Source organism: Tachyglossus aculeatus, unplaced genomic scaffold (genome assembly GCF_015852505.1).
Source record: "Tachyglossus aculeatus isolate mTacAcu1 unplaced genomic scaffold, mTacAcu1.pri scaffold_67_arrow_ctg3, whole genome shotgun sequence".
Lineage (NCBI taxonomy): Eukaryota > Metazoa > Chordata > Mammalia > Monotremata > Tachyglossidae > Tachyglossus > Tachyglossus aculeatus.
In genome coordinates, this window is record NW_024045091.1 from 201,745 (window position 1) to 225,137 (window position 23,393).

Genomic DNA, 23,393 nt, shown 5'->3' on the forward strand with positions numbered 1-23,393 from the left:
TGCTCTTGTGACGCATTGCCCGTTCAGACCCTAGGCAGACCCTAGAATGGGAGGGGACCTGGCCGAGCTCCGGGGCGCGGTCATGGAACAGGGCCAACACCGGCGCCTTCAGCCTGGGGCCCTGCAGCCCCATCTGACTGAGTCCAGCCTTGGAACAGGCCCCATGGCACAAGGCGGCCCCTCTCCACCCTCCCTTGGTGCTGATGGTTGGAAAATAGCAAGTTTGGCAATGTTTACACTATTTAAAGGACTCAGCACTTGTGTACATATTGATTTACATGCTTGACTGTTTAAGCACGTGCTTATTCATCTATGGATCCTTCCACTCTTTTTCCTCCTATCTATAAAGATTTCTGTATCTCACTAGACTGTAAATTCCTGTAGGGCAGGGATTAACCAATCCTATTTATTGAGTGCTTACTATGTGCAGAGCACTGTCCCCCTTCTAGACTGTGAGCCCACTGTTGGGTAGGGACCATCTCTATATGTTGCCAACTTGTACTTCCCAAGCGCTTAGTACAGTGCTCTGCACACAGTACGTGCTCAATAAATATGATTGAATGAATGAATGAATGAATGAATGTACTAAACCCTTGGGAAAGTACACTACAACAGAATTAGCAGACATGTTCCCTGCCCATAGCGAGCTTACAGTCTAGAGGGGGATACAGACATTAATATGAATAAATAAGTCATTTTAAATATATAATTTAAAAATATGTGCATAAGTGCTGTGGGGTTGGGTGCGGGGTGAATATCAAGCGTCCAAAAGTCACAGATTGAAGTGCATAGATGACGCAGAAGGGAGAGGGAGCCAGGGAAAAGAGGGATCAATTGGGGAAGGCCTTTTGGGATTGGTTCTTCCACCTCTACTATTCTCTCCCAAGTGCTTAGTGCCATGCTCCCCACACCATAGGTGATTCATTCCTTCATTTAATCATATTTATTGAGCGCTTATTGTGTGCAGAGCACTGTACTAAGCACTTGGAAAGTCCAAGCTGGCAACATATAGAGACGGTCCCTACCCAACAACGGGCTCACAGTCTAGAAGGGGGAGACAGACAACAAAACAAAACATGTGGACGGGTGTCAAGTCATCAGAACAAATAGAATTAAAGCTAAATGCACATCATTAACAAAATAAATAGAATAGTAAATATGTACAAGTAAAATCAACAGAGTAATAAATCTGTACAAACATATATACAGGAGTTGTGGGGAGGGGAAGGAGGTAGGGCGGGGGGGATGGGGAGGAGGAGAGGAAAAAAGGGGCTCATGCATGCATATGTGTGTGTGGGCTTATAAAGAGACACACATACATCAGCCCTCCTACTCAAAGAAGACACCACTGACAGGGAAATTTTCCTGCGACTGAAAAGGCCAATGCAGGAGCCACAGTCCCAGCCCCCACCTCTTGCTGTGCTAATACAATAATTATTATATTTGTTAAGCACTTACCCTGGGGTAAGCACTGTTCTAAGCGTTGGGGTAGATACAAGGTAATCAGGTTGTCCCACGTGGGGCTCACAGTCTCAATCCCCATTTTTACAGATGAGGTACCTGAGACACAGAGAAACTAAGTAATAATAATAATAATGATAGCATTTATTAAGCGCTTACTGTGTGCAAAGCACTGTTTGAAGCGCTGGGGAGGTTACAAGGTGATCAGGTTGTCCCACAGGGGGCTCACAGTCTTCATCCCCATTTTACCGATGAGGGAACTGAGGCACAGAGAAGTGAAGTGACTTGCCCAGAGACACACAGCTGACAATTGGCAGAGCCGGGATTTGAACCCATGACCTCTGACTCCAAATCCCGGACTCTTTCCAGTGAGCCATGCTGCTTCTCCAGTAACTTGCCCAAGGTCACACAGCAGACAACTAGGGGAGCTGGGATTAGAACAGTCTTCTAGACAGTCTTCTAGACTGTGAGCCCACTGTTGGGTAGGGACCGTCTCTATATGTTGCCTTGTACTTCCCAAGCGCTTAGTACAGTGCTCTGCACACAGTAAGCGCTCAATAAATACGACTGAATGAATTAGAACCCACGTTCTCTGACTCCCAAGCTCTTGCTTGGGATTATGATTGTTGTTTGCAGTTCCTGGTGCTGTTTGGCTTTTACCTCCTTGTCTCATGAGACTTACAAGGTGCCTGGTCAAAAAGAGCAGGCCCTCTCCTATTTGCGATTTGCCATGCTGGTGTAGCCGTCATAGTTGACTCCTAGTTTTCAGCTGGGATACAGCGTGGTCCGAGGCTCTGTTCTACCAGGGCCTTAAAATATTTCCTCTGTCCTCCTTAATTTCAATTTCACAAGGTGTCTGGTCAAAAAGAGCAGGCCCTCTCCTGTTTGCGATTTGCCATGCTGGTGTAGCCGTCACAGTTGACTCCTAGTTTTCAGCTGGGATACAGCGTGGTCTAAGGCTCTGTTCTACCAGGGCCTTAAAATGTTTCCTCTGTCCTCCTTAATTTAAATTTCAGCTCACCATCCAGGAGTTGTGTGGGGAATTATTTGTCGTCCATTCCCCCGACATGAGCCATCCAGGATAGTTGGGTCACCAATGAGCATAGTTTCAAACCTAGCCTCCGCACAGACCTCCCTGCCTCCAGCCACTCCCCTCTCCAGTGTACGCTTCACTCTGTAGCCCGGATCATTTTTCTAAAACATCCTCCTGCCCACATTTTCCCACTCCTTAAAATCCTCCAAGGGTGGCCCATTCCTCTCTATATCAAGCAGAAACGCCTAACCATTGGCTTCAACTCACTCAATCAGTTCTCTCCCTGCTAGTTATCCTTGCTTCCCTACCACTACATCCCGGCTCACCAACTTCAATCTCCTTAAGCCAACCTATTCACTGTGCTTCATTCTCTTCTCTCTCATCACCGACCTCTTGTTCACAGCATTCCTCCTCCCTGAAACTCCCTCCCCTTTCACATCCAACGGACCATCACTCTCCTTATCTTCAAAGCCTCCTCCAGAAGGCCTTCCCTGATTCATTTCTCATCTCCCCACCCTACTTCTCCCCAACGCTACTGACACTCCAGCACTTGGGCACTCAGTTCCCTCAGTACTTACGCACAGCTCTTTAAACTCTGTTGCTAAATCACTAAATCGTGTTGGTCCCACCTTCACAACATTGCTAAAAATCCATGCTTTCCGCTCCATCCAAACTGCTACCATGTTAATACATTCACTCATCCTATCCTGCCTGGATTACTGCATCAGCCTCCTGACTGACGTCCCAGCCTCCTGCCTCTCCCCTCTCCAGTCCACACTTCACTCTGCTGCCTGAATCATTTTTCCACAAAAACGGTTCAGAACATGTCACCCTCCTCCTCAAAAAACTCCAGTGGTTGCCCATCCATCTCTGTATCAAACAAAAACTCCTCACCATTGGCTTTAAAGCAGTACATATAAAATAAGTAGGTTGGACAGAGTTTGTGTCCCACATGGGGTTCCTAGGAGGAGGGCGGGTTATGTGCATGTGTCACCCTGGATTTATACCTCCATCACAGCCCTGCATCAGGAGGCATTCAACAAAACCTGCTGCTGCTGTTGCTCCTGCTAATAATGAGCCATGGGAGCAGTCGCCTGGGAGTCAGAAGATCTGGGTTCTTATCCTGGCTCTGCCATTGCTTCAGAGAAGCAGCGCGGCTCATAGGAAAGAGCCAGGGCTTTGGAGTCACAGGTCATGGGTTCAAATCCCAGCTCCGCCAATTGTCAGCTGTGTGACTTTGGGCAAGTCACTTCACTTCTCTGGGCCTCAGTTACCTCATCTGTAAAATGGGGATTAAGACTGTGAGCCCCAGGTAGGACAACCTGATCACCTTGTATTCCCCCCAGCGCTTAGAACAGTGCTTTGCACATAGTAAGCGCTTAACAAATGCCGTGATTATTATTATTATTATTACATTGCCCCCTCCTACCTCACCTCACAATTCTCCTTCTACAACTCAGCTCGCATGCTTCGCTCCTCTGGTGCTAACCTTCTCATTGTGCCCGATCTCACCTGTCTCGCTGTGGACCCCGGCCCACATCCTGCCTCTGGCCTGGCATGCCCTCTTTCCTCAAATCCTACAGACAATTACTCTTTCCCACTTCAAAGCCTTCAGAGCATCTCCACCCGACTAGCCCCTTCCCCTTTCCTCTTCTCCCACTCCCTTCTGCATCACCCTGACTTATTCCCTTTGTTCTTTCCCCCTTCCAGCCCTACATGCTTATGTACATATCTGTAATTTATTTATTTGTATTCATGTCTGTCTCCCCCTCTCTAGCTTGTAAGCTTGTTGTGAGCAGGGAATGTATCTGTTTACTGTTGTATTGTACTTTCTCAAGCTCTTAATACAGTGCTGTGTGCACAGTAAGAGCTCAATAAATACGATTGAATGAATGAATAAATGCTTCCCCTTACCTGAAATTGATTTTAGCGTCTGTCTCCCCAGTAGGCTGTAAACTCCTTGAGGGCAGGAATCTAGTCTGCTAACTGCACTGTCCTCTCTCAAGCTCCTGCACAAAGTAGGTGCTCAATTGATCATTATTTTTTGACTGACGTTGTCTGCGTTGTCCTCGACGTTATCGGCATCATCCTCGACCTCGTTGGCGCCGTCCTCGACTTCCACAACGTCGTCCTCGGCCTCGTTGGCGTCGTCCTCGACCTCGTTGGCGTCGTCCTCCTCCATGTCCCTGTCCTTCTTGTCCTCGTCCTCTTATTCATTCTCCTCCCCTTCCTTTGTCATACTGTTCAATTTATTTTGTTAATGACATGCATATAGCTTTAATTCTATTTGTTCTGACGATTTTGACACCTGTCTACATGTTTTGTTTTGTTGTCTGTCTCCCCCTTCTAGGCTGTGAGCCTGTTGTTGGGTAGGGACCGTCTCTATATGTTACCGACTTGTACTTCCCAAGCGCTTAGTACAGTGCTCTGCACACAGTAGGTGCTCAATAAATACAGTTGAATGAATGAATGAATCGATTGATGACTCACTTTGGAGGGAAAAAGGTGCTCTATCCACTAGGCCATGCGGTTTGGCAGTACCACTATCTCCACCCTGCCCAATAGGGGCATCACAGAGGATGTGGCCATTTCTAGAACTTAATAATAATAACGGTGGTATTTACTAGGTGCCTCCTATGTGCCAAACACTGTGCTATGTTCTGGGATCGCTAATGAGATCATCAAATCAGATAGTCAATGATCTCATCTTATGATTTGATGACGGGCCCAGGAGTCAGAAGGCCATGGGTTCTAATCATCTGTAAAATGGGGATTAAGGCTGCGAGCCCCCCGTGGGACAACCTGATCACATTGTATCCCCCCAACACTTAGAACAGTGCTTGGCACATAGTAAGTGCTTAATACCAAAATTATTATTAGTAGTAGTAGTATTCTAATCCCGACTCTGCCGCATGTCTGCTGTGTGACCTTCGGCAAGTCTCTGGGCCTCAGTTACCTCATCTGTAAAATGGGGATTAAGAGAGTGAGCCCTATGTGGGACAGGGACTATGTCCAACCTGATTACCTTCTAATAATAATAAAAATAATGATGGTATTTGTTCAGCGCTTACTATGTACCAAGCACTGTTCTAAGCACTGGGGGAGGCACAAGGTGATCGGGTTGTCTCATGTGGGGCTCACAGTCTTAATCCTCATTTTACAGATCAGGTAACTGAGGCACAGAGAAGTTAAATGGCTTGCCCAAGCTCACACAGCAGACAAGTGGCAGAGGCGGGATTATAACCCGCGATACCCCCAGCGCTTAGAACAGTACTTGGCACGTAGTAAGTACTTAAGTACCGTAATTATTATTATGAATATTATTATTATTGCTCCCCAAGCCCTGCCTTGGAGATTTGGCAGGGAGAGTTTGGCAGGGCCACATCAGCCACATACCCACAATTCCTAGTTGCATCCCCAGACATTGTCTCATGATTTCCTTTGAGTCCTAGGTCCTCCTTGGTACATGTTCACCACAGACCTAGAAGAATTCACTGCAGCCCTGCTGTGGATGTGGCACCCAAAGTACATGGCGCATGGGTGCAGCCTGGGGGAGGTGAGCGGATGAGTCCCACCTCTAAGAGGACAGAGGGCCGGGTAAGGAGGTGGGCTGACCCAGAGGAGCGCACTCCCCCTTTCTCACTTCCTCCCTCTCTCTCTCCCCCTGTGAGCCCCACACTCCCACTTTTTGGCTGGTTCTCCTTCAGGATCATGGCTCCAGTGACCCTGACCCCCACTGGTCTAATGGAAATTCTCCAGCCCCTGCTCCCAGTTGCAGAGGAAGGCAAGGAGATCGGAAGCTCCCCCAAAGCTCCGGCCCATAGGCAGAGAAGGTCCCCAGGCCCTTTCCTACCTGGCAGCCTCTAGCTCTTCCTAGCTAAGGGGGACCCAGGTGTCCTACGCCCCCCTCACCAACTGAGAGTTTCGTGACTGGGAATGTTTCATCGGCAGAGCAGAAAGACCCATGTGTGATCATCATCATCAGCAGCAGCAGTTCAGTTGTAAGCAAGGCTTCAGGGTGCTAAGGCCAGCCCCTAGCAGTTCCTGGAAGGAAGATCCAAACAGAAAAATAACTCACTGCCCCGCATCCAGGCTGGCAAACCCTCCTCAGGTGGCCCAATCAGAGAGGGCCACATTAACTGGCCCTGGGCTCATTGATCCCCCAAACTCGGCTGAGGGATTCTCAAATCTTTCCCAGGGAAGTCTCTGGCCACCCTCTAGGGGAATGGGATCGAGAGCCAAGATCAGGTCTCCTCAAATGTGGACAGGCGAATGGACATGGAGAAAGCATGTCCTCACCATGCTCCCTTCCGATTCACCTGGCCCAAACCACACACACCAGGAAGGACCTTTGATCAAACAGCAGCAGGAGTCCTGCGGGTTAGCTCTAAGGAAGGACTTCCTAGCCTGGAGGGTCTAGGCCCAGCTCTTGACTTGTGGGGGCTCAGATACAAAGCTCAGCATGAGCCACCTTCACCTCTGAGGACCGGGGAGTAGGACGTAGTGTGAGTGAGATCGTAACGGGGTGAGGGAGATGCAGAGGGGCTCCTGGGGAGAGCCATGAGCACAGGTGTGTGAAAATGAGCACTCAGATGAGTCAGAGCAGGGCCGGAGATATTCTCCCAGGAAATGGCTTAAGTGGCTTCACGTCTTCATAAGGAGGTGGCCACCCAGCAACTTAATACGGAGCTGAAAAGCCACAACCATTTTTCCCAGTGTCTGGTCTATGCTTCCTTCCCACCCTCTTCTTCCAAGCCAATCCCGCCAGTCTGATCCGGTATTCCTCTCCCTTCCCATGCCCTACTGTCTCCTTCCATCTCCCCTCCTTTTCCCTCCCCTCTACTCAGGGCCACCCAGCAATGTGGGTGGGAAGAGAAGGGGGATGACTTTTGAAGTGCTTCCACCTAGGCTCCAGGCTGGGACTGGCCCCATTGAATACGTTCTGCCCAGCTCATGGGTTGGCACTGGACAAAATTTCTGGGTCACTTGTCTGTCTGGATTGGTCCCCGGCCCCTGGCCCCCTCTGTGCCCTCACTACCATCCGACTGGCAAGCATGTGGGATAATCCGGCTCTCCAGTTGCAGAAAAATAAGAGATGACGTGGAGGCTTGGGGATGGTGGGGTTCCCCCCATCCCCTTTTTTATGGTATTTAGGTTTTGGTTTTTAATGGTATTTATTAAGCACTTACTATGTGCCAGGCACTGTTAAGTGCTGGGGTAGACACAAGCTAATCAGGTTGGACACAGTCCCTTTCCCACATAGGGATCACAGTCTTAATCCCCATTTTGCAGATGAGGTAACTGAGGCCCAGAGAAGTGAAGTGACTTGCCCAAGGTCATACAACAGACAGGTGGCAGAGCCGGGATTAGAACCCAGGTCTTCTGACTCCCAGGCTTATGCTCTTTCCATTAGGCCACACTGCTTCTCAATTACCCGCCCCTCCAGCCCTAATTCATTTCTCCAGTTCTCTCCCTGCCCCTCACCTACAGAATAACTGAACTGTTCCACAAGGCTAAGAACATTCAAAACATAACCTGGTTCAAACCCACTGAATGCTTATCAATTTGGATTGATTTCAATCTAACATTTATTTCCTCAAAGAAAAAAAAAACCAACTCGGTCTGAACCTCGCCCACCATTTCTGTCCAAGAAAATTTTAAAGTGGAGAATCGTGCCCAAAGCCAAGCCAATGTTTCAGACCCCTGCTTCCTCCCGAAGGACGGAAAGGTAGAGAACTGGGAAGGGACAACCCCGACTTTTTCTGCCCACAAGGACCCACAAGGGATTTCCTGCTGAACGCGACAATTTTGCCTCTCTCACTCCCCGTGGACTGTTCCTCTGCTTCCTGGAGCCAGAGGCTTCTCCTCACCGGGCCCGACTGAAATGGGCTTTAGTCGCAGCGGCAGCTCCCCAGTGCACTGGCTGGAGTTTAAACCGGGAATGTTGTTGCCTGGGAAGAAGGTGAAAAAGAAGAAGCTCAGAAGAGTCCACCAGGTCAGGGGCAATGGAAATGCTGCAGGTCCACTTGGAAAGAAATTGTATCTGAATGGACTTCCCGTGGTCATATTTACTGGTAATTAACATTAAGCCCCCTTCCCCCACCGCCCCTTGACTCTAAATCCCACTGGGGTGATGGGGAGGAAGGAAAGATAGGACAGGGAGGAGGGTTCTGTGGGTCACCTCCACTTGTTACTACTGCTTCCACCTGGGTGTGGATGTCTTAATCCGCCTCAGTTGAAAGATCGCAGAGGAGTCGGTTGCTAATACTAAGTGCTCCTTCACTTTAGAACTGTCCTCTTGATGGGACCAACATTCCACACACAGCCACCACCCACCCCCACGTCCCAGCCCCTGGGGACACTTCCTGAAACTCCTCACGGCCCCTCCTTCCTTCCCACACCCCCTCTTCTGGCTCCAGTGGCCCGACTTTCACTCCCGTGACATGCCTGGTCTGGAGTGAGAGGTAAGAGCTGTCCCTGGGGGCCTAGAGCTCTGAATGAGCAAGGATGAGCTAGGAAGGGAGAGGGAGGGTTGAGTGAAGGGGTGGAGGGGGGAGATGGAGGAAGAGGGGTGACGTGGCCGGGCAAGCTGGCAGGGAGTTCTGTAGGTCATCTGGTCCATCCCTCTGTCCCTGGGCAAGCCAGCTCCTTACTCATCCAGAACTGCACTCGGTTGCCTGGATCCAGGTTGACCCTTGCTGTAGCTGGAGCCTCCAAAATGGATTTGGGATGCGGAAGATAAGATGATCTAGGACTTTGGGGCATGAGAGGTGGAGGAAGAGGGAGAAATGAGATGCCAAGTCTCCCCAGCCCTCCCTCCCATGGAATCTTCACTAAGAACAATCTTTGGTTCACAGTCAACTGCTCGGGGTTCCAACCATGAAGGGGAGAAACCAGGGGCCTGGGGGGAAGAGGGGTTAAATCTTCCATTAATCCACTAGTGCCCAGGCATATCTTCTTCCCTCACCACCACTACCACCCCACTCCCGACCATTCTTCTGGGCTGGAGTGGGGAAGCAGGACATTGGACAAGATGGCATCTATGAGTCTTTTCCAACCCGAGGAGTTTCCAAGTTTTGAGTTGAGTCTGTGATTCATTATATTCTGCTAGTTGTCCTAGGGGGCCCCGGTACCATTCCCTCTCCCTCTCCTTCCAGGATGCACTGGCCTCTCCCCTCCTTCATTTCACTCTCTCCCACTCTTCATTCTACTCTTTTGCCTCCCCTTTTCTATCATAATAATATTAATTATGGTACTTGTTAAGCACTTACTATGCTCCAAACACTGTTCTAAGCGCTAGGGTGGATACAGGATAATCAGGTTGTCCCACGTGGGGCTCACACTTTTAATCCCCATTTTACAGATGAGGTCACTGAGGCACAAGGAAGTTAAGTGACTTGCCCAAGGTCACACAGCAGACTAGCGGCAGAGGCGGGATTAGAACCTACATCCTCTGACTCTCAAGCCCGTGCTCTTTCCACTAAGCCACGCTGTCTCTGATTCCTCTGTTGCCCGACCTCCACTTCACCCTTTCACTCCTCTGCTCCTTCTCCTTCACCCCAGATTCCTCTCACAAGCAGGCACGCCCATGTTGAGGAGATGGCGGTGGGGAGAGTGCTGCCAGGTTTGAATGTAGAGGAAAAGAAGGAGTAGGGAGGGTGGAGAGGGGTGGTATAGCCTTAGAGATGCAGCATGGCTCAGTGGAAAGAGCACGGGCTTTGGAGTCAGAGGTCATGGGTTCAAATGCCGGCTTCGTCACTTGTCAGCTGTGTGACTTTGGGCAAGTCACTTTGCTTCTCTGGGCCTCAGTTACCTCATCTGTAAAATGAGGATTAAGACTGTGTGCACCCCATGGGACAACCTGATCACCTTGTAACCTCCCCAGTGATTAGAACAGTGCTTTGCACATAGCAAGTGCTTAATAAATGCCATTATTATTATTATTTAGTGGAGACAAGGGAATCTGGACTTGCAGGCTAACCTTCAGTTAGTAAGTGAAGGGGATGTAGCTCAGTAGTAGAGCGCATGCTTTGCATGTATGAGGCCCCGGGTTCGATCCCCGGTATCTCCAATTATTCTCCGCAACATCGCCAAGATCCGCCCTTTCCTCTCCATCCATACCACTACCCTGCTCGTTCAAGCTCTCATCTTATCCCGTCTGGACTACTGCATCAGCCTTCTCTCTGATCTCCCATCCTCGTATCTCTCCCCACTTCAATCCATACTTCATGCTGCTGCCCGGATTGCCTTTGTCCAAAAACACTCTGGGCATGTAACTCCCCTCCTCAAAAATCTCCAATGGCTACCAATCAATCTGTGCATCAGGCAGAAACTCCTCACCCTGGGCTTCAAGGCTCTCCATCACCTCGCCCCCTCCTACCTCACCTCCCTTCTCTCCTTCTACAGCCCACCCCGCCCCCTCCGCTCCTCTGCTGCTAATCTCCTCACCATACCACGTTCCCACATGTCCCGCCATCGACCCCCGGCCCACGTCATCCCCCGGGCCTGGAATGCCCTCCCTCTGCCCATCCACCAAGCTAGCTCTCTTCCTCCCTTCAAGGCCCTACTGAGAGCTCATCTCCTCCAGGAGGCCTTCCCAGACTGAGCCCCTTCCTTCCTCTCCCCCTCGTCCCCCTCTCCATCCCCCGCATCTTACCTCCTTCCCTTCCCCACAGCACCTGTATATATGTATATATGTTTGTACATATTTATTACTCTATTTATTTATTTATTTTACTTGTACATATCTATTCTATTTATTTTATTTTGTTAGTATGTTTGGTTTTGTTCTCTGTCTCCCCCTTTTAGACTGTGAGCCCACTGTTGCGTAAGGACTGTCTCTATATGTTGCCAACTTGTACTTCCCAAGCGCTTAGTACAGTGCTTTGCACACAGTAAGCGCTCAATAAATACGATTGATTGATTAAGTGCGGTAAACCATCGCCCACAGTGCGGGTGGCACTGTAACACTTCCCCATGGGGCTTCTCTCAAAGATGGCCACACCACTGCCCTTCTCTAGACTGTAAGCCTACCCCTCTAGACCGTAAGCCTGTTGTGGGCAGGGATTGTCTCTCTTTATTGCTGCATGGTACTTTCCAAGCGCTTAGTACGGTGCTCTGCACACAGTAAGCGCTCAATAAATACAATTGAATGACTGAATGAGAGTCTGTAGCTTTGTGACCTCTCAAAGATGGCCACTATCCAGGGACCAAAATGACAGCAGGATGAATGTTGGGGTCTTGGAGCCAAGCTGCCCAGCTATCGATTTTTTCCTCACCTCAGGATGGCCGAATGTCTGAAGCTGTCCCTGCCGAACTAGCAATCAGAACTGGTAGTGAAGGGGGAATGGAAATTATTCCTGGAGCAGCAGGGAGGCTGGACTGGTGGCATTCATTCATTCAATTGTATTTATTGAGCGCTTACTGTGTGCAGAGCACTGTACTAAGCGCTTGGGAAGTACAAGTTGGCAACATATAGAGACGGTCCCTACCCAACAGTGGGCTCACAGTCTAGAAGATGTACTGGAAAGAACAGAGAGTAGGGGAGTCACTGCATCCTCTCATTACCCCTGAGAAATGAGAAGTAATTCCTCTTCCTGTTTCACAGATGAGGAGCTTGAGATCCAGAAATATTCAGTGATTTACCTGAGGTCTCCCCGGAGACAAGTAGCTGAGCTGGAATTAGAGCCCAGGTCACCTGACTCCCAAACCCAAGTTCTTTTCACTAGACCCTGGGCAGTCCCTGAGTTGGAGACAGTGAGGGCTGATCAGAGGATGGGCATCCCGTGGAGGCAGGCCAATTCCTGGGAGTCTAATCTTGGCCCCATCACTAATCTGCTGTGTAACGCTAGGCAAGTCACTTCTCTGTGCCTCAGTTACCTCATCTGAAAAATGGAGATGAAATATTATAAATTACTTATTTATTTAGATTAATACCTGTCTCCCCCTCTACATTGTAAGCTTATTATGGGCAGGAAACATTTCTGCTAATTTTGTTGTACTGTATTCTCCCAAGTGCTTAGTACAGTACTCTGCACATAGCAAGCACTCAATAAATGCCACTGATTGATTGAGGACCCTCTGTTATCTCCTACAAGTGGTCCCCTGCCCCAGCCCAGGTAGGAGCCCTTCCCCAAGGACAGACAAATCCTCTATCTGGACTCTAGCTGCCCACGGAACTGAGATGGAGCCGGTGGCTCGAGCCAGAACTGAGTGTCTCAGCCCCACTCTGGTATGGGTGTTGGAGAACAGTGTCCGACGAGATTAGCAGGACTGACCTGTCAATCCTCAGGTGCCGGATGCTAGCCTGGCTACGGGTTATAAGAAAGATTGATGCCCTGAACTCCACCAAATTGTGATGTGAGTGTGTGTGTGTCCACTTCTGTTTCCACTCTCCCTGCAACACCCCTCTCTCTCCACCCCCTTCCCTCCACCCCATCTGCAGGGCTTTTTCTGACTGCTCCTGTTCAACTGGGGCAATGGGAAAGGGAACTGGCAAGTGAGGATGCTTGTTCCTGAGCCCTCTTGGGTGACCACCCCAGGATGAGTCAGGCACAACCACAACAGGATTAGCAAAACAGCATTCGCAGTCTCTGGTTCAGGTTTCCCGAGAGATTTATACCGATCTCCCAGGACCAGCAGGGAGAACTCTTCTGTCCCCTGTACTCTCAGAGTTTTTTTATTGGGATTACCTGCTTTCTCTATGGCGCTTTAGCCTTTAATTCCAGTAATAATAATAATAGTAATGGCATTTGTTAAGCGTTTGCTATGTGCAAAGCACTGTTCTAATAGCTGGGGGGGATACAAGGTGATCAGGTTGTCCCACGTGGGGCTCACAGTCTTAATCTCCATTTTACAGATGAGGGAACTGAGGGTCAGAGAAGTTAAGTGACTCGCCCAAGGTCACACAGCAGACGTGTGGTGGAGCCAGGATTAGAATCCATGGCCTCTGACTCCCAAGCCCGTGCTCTTTCCACTGAGCCATGCTGCTTCTCTGCTATCAGTAGCCTGAGAGCTTTGGCAAAAACAGAGTATTTCTGAAATGCTTCTCATACTGAAGTAAAATGCACAATCTCTGCCTTCACAGATTTTATCTCCTAATCACTAATCTCTGATCTCTCTTCTCTTATCACCCTCCTCCCACTACTGCATGGCCTATGCATTTGAGCCTTCACCCCCTAAACATTTGAGTACTTCCCCAACCCTTAGCTATGTGCAAGTCTTTAAACTCTGTTGCTTCCCCCTACCTGGAATTTATTTGTGTTTCTCTCTCCCTCCATGCTAGATTGTAGACTCTCTGAGGGCAAGCTTCATGTCTACTAACACTATTGTATTCTCCCAAGCACTTAGCACAGTGCTCTGCACAGAGTAAATGCTCAATAAATATGATCGATTGATTGATAGATTGACAAACAAGAATGTAAGTAATAAGACTATGAGCAGTGTCATTCTTGGCTCAGCCCTCTGGTCCACCTAGCCCAGGATTCCTGTCTCTGACAGCAGCCCAGGGAGACTAGACTGTGAGCCCACTGTTGGGTAGGGATCATCTCTATATGTTGCCAACTTGTACTTCCCAAGCGCTTAGTACAGTGCTCTGCACACAGTAAGTGCTCAATAAATACGATTGAATGAATGAATGAGACTCGGAGGAACTGTGGGGCAGTGGCCCTCCTAGATCCCTGTCCTGTGGCTTATCCTCAGAGTGACCCGGCATGGGCTATTCATCCGTGAATCTCTCTAACCTACCGATAGTTTTGGCTGCACAAATTCCTATGGCAATGAATTCCATACACCTACCTTTCCCCTCATGCCACCCCCTGCTCCCCTACCGGGTGAAGAAGCGTTTCTTTCTGTGCGTTTTGGATTGACGACCTTCCAGATTTAATGGGTGCCTTCATGCCCTGGTGCTGTGGGATTTGATGAACAACAAATCTGTGTTCGCCCCACCCACACGCCCAATCATGATTCTGGAAATTTCAATCAAGCCACCTCTCCCCCTGAGTCTTCCAGACTGAAGAGTCCTAATCTTTTCAGTCTCTCATCATACAGAAGCGTTCTGCATTCCCTTGATCACCTGGATTGTCCTTTTCTAAACCTTCCATAGTTTGATGATGTCTTTTCATATGCAATAGTTCAAAGAGGTGAATAAAGAGAACAACACATGTGGTTCTATAAATCAATAGCAAATGAATCAGTACATAAGTACGAAAGACTGTTGTGCTAGCTGAGGAGAATGGCATGAATGGGAAAGTGGGGGTAATCAGGGATGCCCTCCTGGAGGAGGTGATTTCTTAGCAGAGCTTTGAGTGCCTTGATCGTGGGGAGGGATGTGGTTTGGCTAAATTGAAGGGGGCTGTGTTCTAGATGGGGGAAAGATGTGAGCAGGGGGTCATAGAGGGGAGAAGCAAGGGCTGGGGTCAGAGATGAGGTTTGCTTGGGAGGGGTTTAGAGTGCAATTTGAAGTGGAGTGGGAGAAGGGAGGACCCAGTGGGTGATCAGGAGTTTTAGTGAGTTTAGAAAAAATAACCAAGAGAAATAACTGAGGGATTAGACCATAAACTTGTTATGGGCAGGGAGAGTGTCTGCTAATTCTGATTATTGTACCCACTCAAGTACTTGGTACAGTGCTCTGCACATAGTAAACCTCCAATAAATACGACTGACTGATTGATGATCAAAACCATCTTTCAGTTAGGCTATACTAGCCTACATCACAACAATAAGGATGATAAAGAAAATCCCAGCCTGGTGAGGCTGGATAGTCTTAAGATCCCTGGAAAAGCAAAGGCTAAGTACTGGGATACAGGATAATCAGGTTGGACCCAGTCCCTATCCCCTGTGGGGCTCCCAGTGTAAGAGGGAAGGAGAACAGGTAGTTTTCATCCCCCTTTTACATATGAAGAAACTGAGGCACAGAGAGGTTGTGATTTGCCCAAGGTCACACAGCAAGTAAGTGGTAGAGCTGGGGTTAGAACCCAGGTCCTCCAACTCTCAGGCCCAGGCTCTTTTCACTAGCCACGCTGCCTCCTCAGAGAGCATGATTCCCTGTCTCTGCTTCCCTGCAGTCTGTCTGTCTGTCTGGGTCCTGTCTGGCAGATTGGTGCCGCCCAACACAATCTCCCCCCACATTGCCCAGATGGTTGCCTACCCTATTTTAGTAAATCTCCACAAGCTCCCACAACCTCCCTAGGTAGCCCGTCCTAGCACTTAATCCCCACCGCATTCAGGATGTCCTTCTTTATATCTCACTTGAATCTCTCTGGCTACAGTCTAAGCTTTGTTTTTCCATGCTGGATAGCTAGACTGGGAGTCCCTCGAAGGACAGGGCCATGTGCATTTTTTCCCAGTGCTTAGTACAGTGCTGTGCCCACAGTAAGCACTTAATAAATACTATTACTTCTACTACTCATGTCATCCCTTCTGCGTGGCTTTGGTGATCATTTAGGTCGAACTCACCCGGCTTGTCCCCCCAGGCCTCCGTCTCCAACCCCCAATTATAGAGAAGACCCCCGAGAGACGCCTCTTTACCCCATAGTGCCACTCGAGGAGACTTAATGAAGACCCTGCCCGGGAGGGCAAGGGACGAGCCTGTCGGATAGAGGGAGAGAGGTCCACAGGACTAGCACAAACCCATCCTTCTTCCCATTACAGAAAGCAGGTGGGGATGCAGACAGCAGAGTGGTTAGGACCAGTGAGCATGACTCTGAAAGAGCTGGTTCACCCCGGTGGAGCTGGAGAGAAGAGACTATGGAGCCAAGGGACCATCACTTTCTCCGGCCAGCTCCTGCCTGAAGGCAGGGGACTAGCCCCAAAGGTTTCCCAGGATCGCTTCCAACTTTTGTTCCAAGAGGCAAACTTGGGACTGAGCCCTACCGGCCCCATAGTGAATGGTGGGCTCACTTGTCAGGACGTGGACTCCTTTCCCAGCTGGGCTCTTATTGAGCTCTCAGTGGGCCGTAGTGGGAGTCCCAGAGCAGACTCAGGCTCCAGAATTTAGGCCGAAGATAGTAGACTGCAAGCCCCTCCGCTAGACTGCCAACTCCTTAAGGGCAGGAACTGTGTCTACCAACTCTCTTTTACTGTATTATCCCAGGCTCCTAGTACAGTGCTCTGCACATGGTAAGCTCACAATACATACCACTGATTGATAGGAAATGGGGAGGGCCTGTTCTGGCCTGTTAGTGGCAATGCACTCAAGTTTACAGGATCAGCCTGCCCTAGCAAATTATTCAGATAATTTGCATCCCCAAACTGCATCCAACTTCCCAACATCTGGATATTTCCGGCACAAACACACTTTCCCCAGTAATTTCTGGATAACTGTGTCCTCCAAAGTGGAATGGGAAGAGGTCTGAATTATCCAGATCATTTTCTAATGAATGGTTCATCTCACCTCCTACCAGCTTTTCTCTCTCCCTCTCCCCACCCCCCCCACCCCACTCCAATTCCACTCAAAAATCTATTGTTCTTGGCTTGGGTTATGTAACCCAGTCACCAATCACCTCTTTTTCCCCTTTCCCCTTCCTCCTTTCCAGGTGCTACTTGGGGAGGGACTACTGATGTCATTGCCATGCCGTTTCCCAATCAGCAACTCTGGGGTGCCAGTTAGAGGAGGTGGAGAGAGCTTGTCACTGAGCTCTTGGGGAGCAGAGGAAGTCCAGTCTGGAACCCCCAAATCTGAACCCCAAAAGAAATTAGCTTTTGCCCTGCCTGAGACCATCACATTAGATGCCCGGCTGAACAGCTGTTTCAAGGTACTGGGGTCCCAGCATTTGGGGATCTGGGTGGTCTTGGCCTTCTCCCCACTCCAGAATGGGTTGGATGTGATGAGGGTTTGGCAGGGTTGGGAGCTGACCCCGCCAAGTGCACTCAAGCTGCCCAATGGGTGGTAGCCTTCGCGGGCTGCTCCTCCCTCTCCCATCCCCTAAATGTAGGGTTCCCTCAGGGTTCAGTTCTTGGTCCCCTTCTATTCTCCATCTACACTCACTCCCTTGGAGAATTCATTCGCTCCCACGGTTTCAACTATCATCTCTATGCGGATGACACCCAAATCTATATCTCCTCCCCTGTTCTCTCTCCCTCCGTCCAGGCTCGCATCTCCTCCTGCCTTCAGGACATCCGCCACTGTTGCCGTCTGCGTCCACGCGTCCAGTGCAGTGGGGAGACGGGCACTCGCAATGGAAGAACACAGGCCAGGCGAGTCTCAAGGTGGACAAGGAGACTGTTTATTGAGTTAAGCAGCAAGACTTTTATATCTTTCAGTCACATTCTGTATGTTTCCATGTTCCTGTGTTTATAACTAACACAGCAATTCTATAACCTTCAAAACCAGTAACAAGCAACACCCGTCTATGCAAGGCTGTAGGGCCGATAACAAGTAACTCTTGCCTGTCCACAGCTCTCCTCTCAGTTCCTTTTAGGTCTTCCTGTGAGCACGGAAGGCCTGGCTTACTACTTAGGCCCAGTAATCGATGGGCCAGATGTTTGGTCTGCCACAAGTCCCCATTTTTGTTTTTGAAACAATTGCAAAGCATGGAGTTGAGTAAGGCAAGGTGTGACAAATCAAGGGAGACATTCGAAGAATGCCAGGCTCCTTGGAGCCGATTTCGGATCGTGGACCACGAAAACCCGGGAAATGTGGCATTATAATAATATGGGGTCACACAGATATGAGGGTAACGATAATCACAATGTTGAAAAGAAAGTTGAGTGCGCAGAGCATCAACCTCATTTCCTAATTCTATAAGAGAATGCTGTAGAAGAGAGAGGCGAGCGGTAAAGGCTTTATCTAATCGTAACTGTGTTTGCAGAGCATAAGAAACATTTCTTGCAAGGGAATTAACAAAGGAGGCCTGTGTTATTTCAGTATGCAGGGTAATAGAGGATAAGGTGGTAGCAATAATAAGGGATGCCAAAGCGATAAACCCAGTGATTAACAATCCAACAAACCGATGATGTCGCCGTTTTGGAATATGAAAATGATCAGCTAGCATCTGCAGGGCAGAATCCACAGGGGACTCAGTCCAAGGGTGGGATAATGAGGTGGGTAGTATAGCATGACGAGGTTGTTCTACTATAAGAATAGTAGCAGTGGCATCATGGGCGGATATGCATTGGATAAGTCTACAATTATCACATGTAATATTCCAGAGGGAAGGGAAGGGGATAAGGGACGGGTAGCCAACAAGGAAGGCTTGCGGTGGCAATATACATGCTCTTATTTGCCGTTCTTCCATATGGACTGGGATAGAATCAAAAGGGCCCTGTAATCAAGCAAAAGCAAGCGTGATTGGACCCAAAGCAGCAAAAGCCCGCCAAAGACTAGGGTACAAGGGGGAGGAAGTTCCGGCACGAGAGGAACCTAAAGCCTGGGAAGCATCCGTGGGCAGAAACCCAAGATAACCATGCAAAGGGGATAAATAAGTAAGGTTGTCATGTCCTCCCCAATTCAGTAGAGTGGCTGGGAATACGTGAGAGGACAGATGAATAACCGTGGGGAAGGGTTGTCGGCACGTTTGCCAGATAGGCAAAACAGACTCTGATGGTGGCCAAGACGAGCTGGCAAACACACAAGAAGGAAGTTCAGGTACCGAAGGTGAGGTTCCCAAACAACGGGATACAGTAGTCAAAGGGGTAATCCCACAGTACACCGAATGGGGCTGGGGTTCATGCAATTCTCTTTCTTGAGCCCATGTAGTGAGGGGGAGCAGAGACAGACATGGACTTGGGGTCGGAGCTGCAGAGAAACATATAGGAGTGCGAGTAGCAAGGAGGGAGACATTGACAAGTGCCTCTTCCCCTGGTCCTTCCCATGGAATCGCATCCCCCCTACAAGATCAGAAACATTAGTGAGAATATCTCCCACCGTGTCCTGCCACGAAACGGGCCGCACCCACTGAGGGTACGGAACAAAAGTCCAATAGTCCTCAGTAATCACAACGGTGGAAAAAGCGAGGATCAGGAAAGCGAACATCATTTTGGGGAACTGGGACGCTGATCCTCCGGAGGAAAAGTCGCAGAGTCTGTCTCCTGGTTCTCGGTCAGCTCCTGAAGTACGCAGGGTGAGGGAGAACACTCTGTAGAAAGGACGCGGTGTATGTTCTTTGTAGGTATCCAGATCGGGCGGTCCTCAGTTTCTGGAAAGACACAAGCATAACCTCGTCCCCACGTTAATAAGGGATCTGGCCCTCGCCACTGTCGCGTGAGGGGGTCCTTCCACTTTACTTTTTCTGGGTGTTCCTTAGTTTCCCTACCACCCCATTTTTCAGCGGGGGTGAGACCTTTGTCATCCATAGTTAAAAAATTAAGGGTATATTTAGCGGATTGTAATTGTCTATGGGGAGAGGTCAGTTCATCTCCCCCTTTTTGTTTTTCCAAAAAGGCTTTGAGCCAACGATGACGATTTTCGACAATGGCTTGACCCGTGAGATTGTATGGAATACCCATAACAAGGCAGATAGCAAAAGTATTACAGAAAGACCGGAACGCCTTAGAAGTGTATGCGGGGCCATTGTCGGATTTCAATACCTGTGGAATTCCCATAAAGGCAAAAGCAAGAAACAAATGATCCATAACATGTTTGGCTGATTCACCAGTGTGAGCTGACGCAAAAGTAAATAATGTACAGCTATCAACAATAACATGAATAAAAGCCAATCTGCCAAAGGGAGGGTGATGCGTGACGTCCATTTGCCACAGCTTTCTTGGCGCAAGACCACGGGGATTCGTGGCTTCAGAGGCCGCAGGTAATGTAGTAACACAGGAGGTACAAGCTTTCACAATAGCCCGTGCGCTTTCCCGAGAAATGCCAAATTGACGGCGTAGCATTCCCGCCCCTTGGTGGAAGCGCCGGTGGGCTTGCGAGGCTCCGGCTGTAGCGTCTAAAGGGAGAAGAGCCAGAGCCAACAGTGGTGCAACAAAAATAATCGCCTTTGGTGTGCCAGCAAGTTCCCTGGTAAGTAGGTCCGCACAGGCATTACCTTCAACCAATGGTCCGGGGAGGGATGAATGCACCCTAATATGAGAAATATAAAAAAGATGGGAACGAGCACGAATCGTTGCTTGAAGTTCCTGGAACAAAGGAAAAAATGGCTGCCTCGGAAAAGCGGAGCGCAGCAGTCTCAATGTGAAGAGTAACAAAGCATGCATACCGGCTATCGGAGATAATATTAAGTGAATGAGGGAAATCGCGAAGGACTGACATCACAGCTACAAGTTGAGCGGAATGGGACAGAATGGGGATAACGCGGGAAGTGTCCGGAGGACAATAATAGGCGGCTCGGCCTTTCGTTCCATCTGTGAAAACTGTGGTAGCCCCCGGTATTGGGTCCGGAACAATGATGCAGGGGAATACCCATGCAAAAGGTGAGAAAACCTTTAATCGTGGAATATCTGGGAGACCAGTAACCCCAGCCCCAGTATGCATTGCCAAAAGGATCTGCCAATCGGGATCGTTGCCAAGAAGTGTGGCAAGTTGATCTGAAGTATATGGTTGGTATAATGCAGAGAGTCCAGTCCCAGAAAGGAGGGTAATGCGCCGAATTAAATGACCCAATAACTGGGCTACCAAAGTCAGATATGGGGAAACAGAGCGGTGGGGCTCAGTGGGCAAATGCATCCACTCAACCAATTGTTGCTCTTGACATATAACCCCTGTAGGCATGACAGAGGTGGGAACGACAACGGCGGATAAGGGTATCCCTGGGGTGACACGGTCCACCGTAGCCTGAGCCAATTTTTTGACTACCTGCTCTAACTCCCGGGCGGCTTGTGGTGAAAGTTAGCGGGGGGAAGAGAGCTCCGGGGCTCCTCGCAAGGTAGCAAAAAGGTGAGATAATTGATCGGTGGGGATTCCAAGATAAGGGCGCACCCAGTTTAATTCCCCCAGTAGTTTTTGGAAATCATTAAGGGTTTTTAATTTTGAAACATCCAAGGTAGGGGTCACAGGGGACACTGTCCGATCTGTCAAAATATGTCCCAGATAGGTGATCGGGGGCTTTGTCTGGACTTTCTCGGGTGCAACCCGCAGCCCTCCAGATTCTAGAGCCGCCAGAAGAGCAGGCCGTAAGGCATGTAGTTGGGCTGCGGTGGCACAAGCGCATAATATGTCATCCATATAGTGAATAATATATGCCTCAGGATGCTTGACGCGGAGCGGCGCTATCAGAAGCGCACCGTAAGTCTGGCACATCGTGGGGCTATTTTTCATTCCCTGGGGGAGGACCGTCCAATGATATCGCGTAGTAGGTTGAGTCCTGTTAGCCACAGGGACTGAAAACGCAAATCGAATGCGATCGTCCGGGTGGAGCGGAATAGAGAAAAAACAATCCTGAATATCTACTACTAATATCGGCCAATTCCTAGGGATCATAGCCTGGTTCGGGAGCCCAGGTTGCAGCGCTCCCATCGGCTGCATCGTCTTATTGATTTCTCTGAGATCAGTCAACATCCTCCAGGCCCCCGAGCGCTTTTTTATCACAAAGACAGGGGAATTCCAAGGGTTATCGGAGGGTTCAATATGCCCCACCGCTAATTGTTCCGCGGCTATCACTTGTAAAGCAGCCAATTTCGGGGTTGATAGCGGCCACTATTAGATTCATTGTATAGGACGACTGTAACCCATAATCGTGAACGATTTTCCGCAACTCCTTAATCAACTCAAAAGGGAGAGAGTCATACTGAGCCGGCCGCCCGGGAAGATACACCACCGGCATCGCTTGCAGTAGCTGTACGTCCCCCGGGAGCAATGCCTCCTGCCGGCAGCCCGAAAGGGCCCCGGTATAGGCAGGCTGCGCCGTAGCAGGCACAGCATATACATACGGCGGCGCAGCAGACAAAGGGGGAGCAAGGCGGGGAGGGGGAACGATCGACGAACGGGATACCGCCTGCAGGCATTGGGTCTGCAAAAGGTCCTTTGCTGTGGGTGCGGCAGCAGCCGTCGTTGTAAGAGGGGCCAAAGGCGGGTATAAATCAGATCCCTCCTTCGGGTCTGCAGTCCCAGAGTCAGAAGGATCGCCAGAGTCATTATGATCCTGGTCCCGATACAAGTCCTCGGGATCGGGAACAGCAGCATACACCGGCTCCAATCCTTCTGTCGGAGGCAAAACTTCAAAGGACAGGGGGTCCTCCTGATCAGTCCCTGCCCCCAAGTCACGCATCGCCGGCGCCTCCTGTAACACCCGTTCAGCGGGATGCAGCGCCCGCAGCGCCGTAAAAACAGTTTTCCATGTAATCAGTACCCCTTTGGGTAGGGGCTGGGACAAGCTTTCACGAGTCTGTAGCTCCCTGTAAGCATCTCGACAGTGATTTGAACTGGAGGTCGGGCGCGATCATTGTGACGCGCTTGCTCCGCACACAAATAAAAAAATTGTGCCTTCTAAAGCAAATAGTCTCCGCCATCCAGGACATCTTGGCTAAGGTTTTCCCAATCATACGGCAAAGATTGAGGAAGCATACTTTCTATGAGTGCTAGCAACATAAGGAGTGGTGGGGCCCATATGTCGCAGCACCCTGTTTCACTTCTTTTAAATAGTTTGAAATTCAAGAGTTCGTGGGGTACATATTAACTGACCAGGATAGCAGGGTCAGGTTGCTCCAACACAGGGAAACCCAACAATAATTCAATAGGTATCTCCTCTCCCCCGTCCATAGCAGCCCCCATCGCTCACTGCAGAGGTGTTTGTGCTGGTTTCGGGACCCATGGGAGGGGGTGGGGTAGGTGGAGGTGGGGGGCAGAGAGGAGCTGGCTCAGTGTGAAAGGATTCCACTTTCCTCCTTTGGAAAACCAAGGGCAGCATTTTTCCCACGCATTCCAAAATTGTTCAATCTGGGCCGTGGTGATAATCAACCCACGCTCCTTACAAACATCCTTAAGTATTGAATATAATGATTCCGAGAACGG

General features: G+C 49.6%; 1 non-coding gene across 1 annotated transcript; it reads left to right on the forward strand.

The window, feature by feature from the left end:
* The first annotated feature begins 10,493 nt into the window (after positions 1 to 10,493).
* TRNAA-UGC lies at positions 10,494 to 10,565 on the forward strand. Its single transcript has one exon. It is a non-coding gene; the product is annotated as a tRNA-Ala (tRNA).
* Positions 10,566 to 23,393: the final 12,828 nt, after the last annotated feature.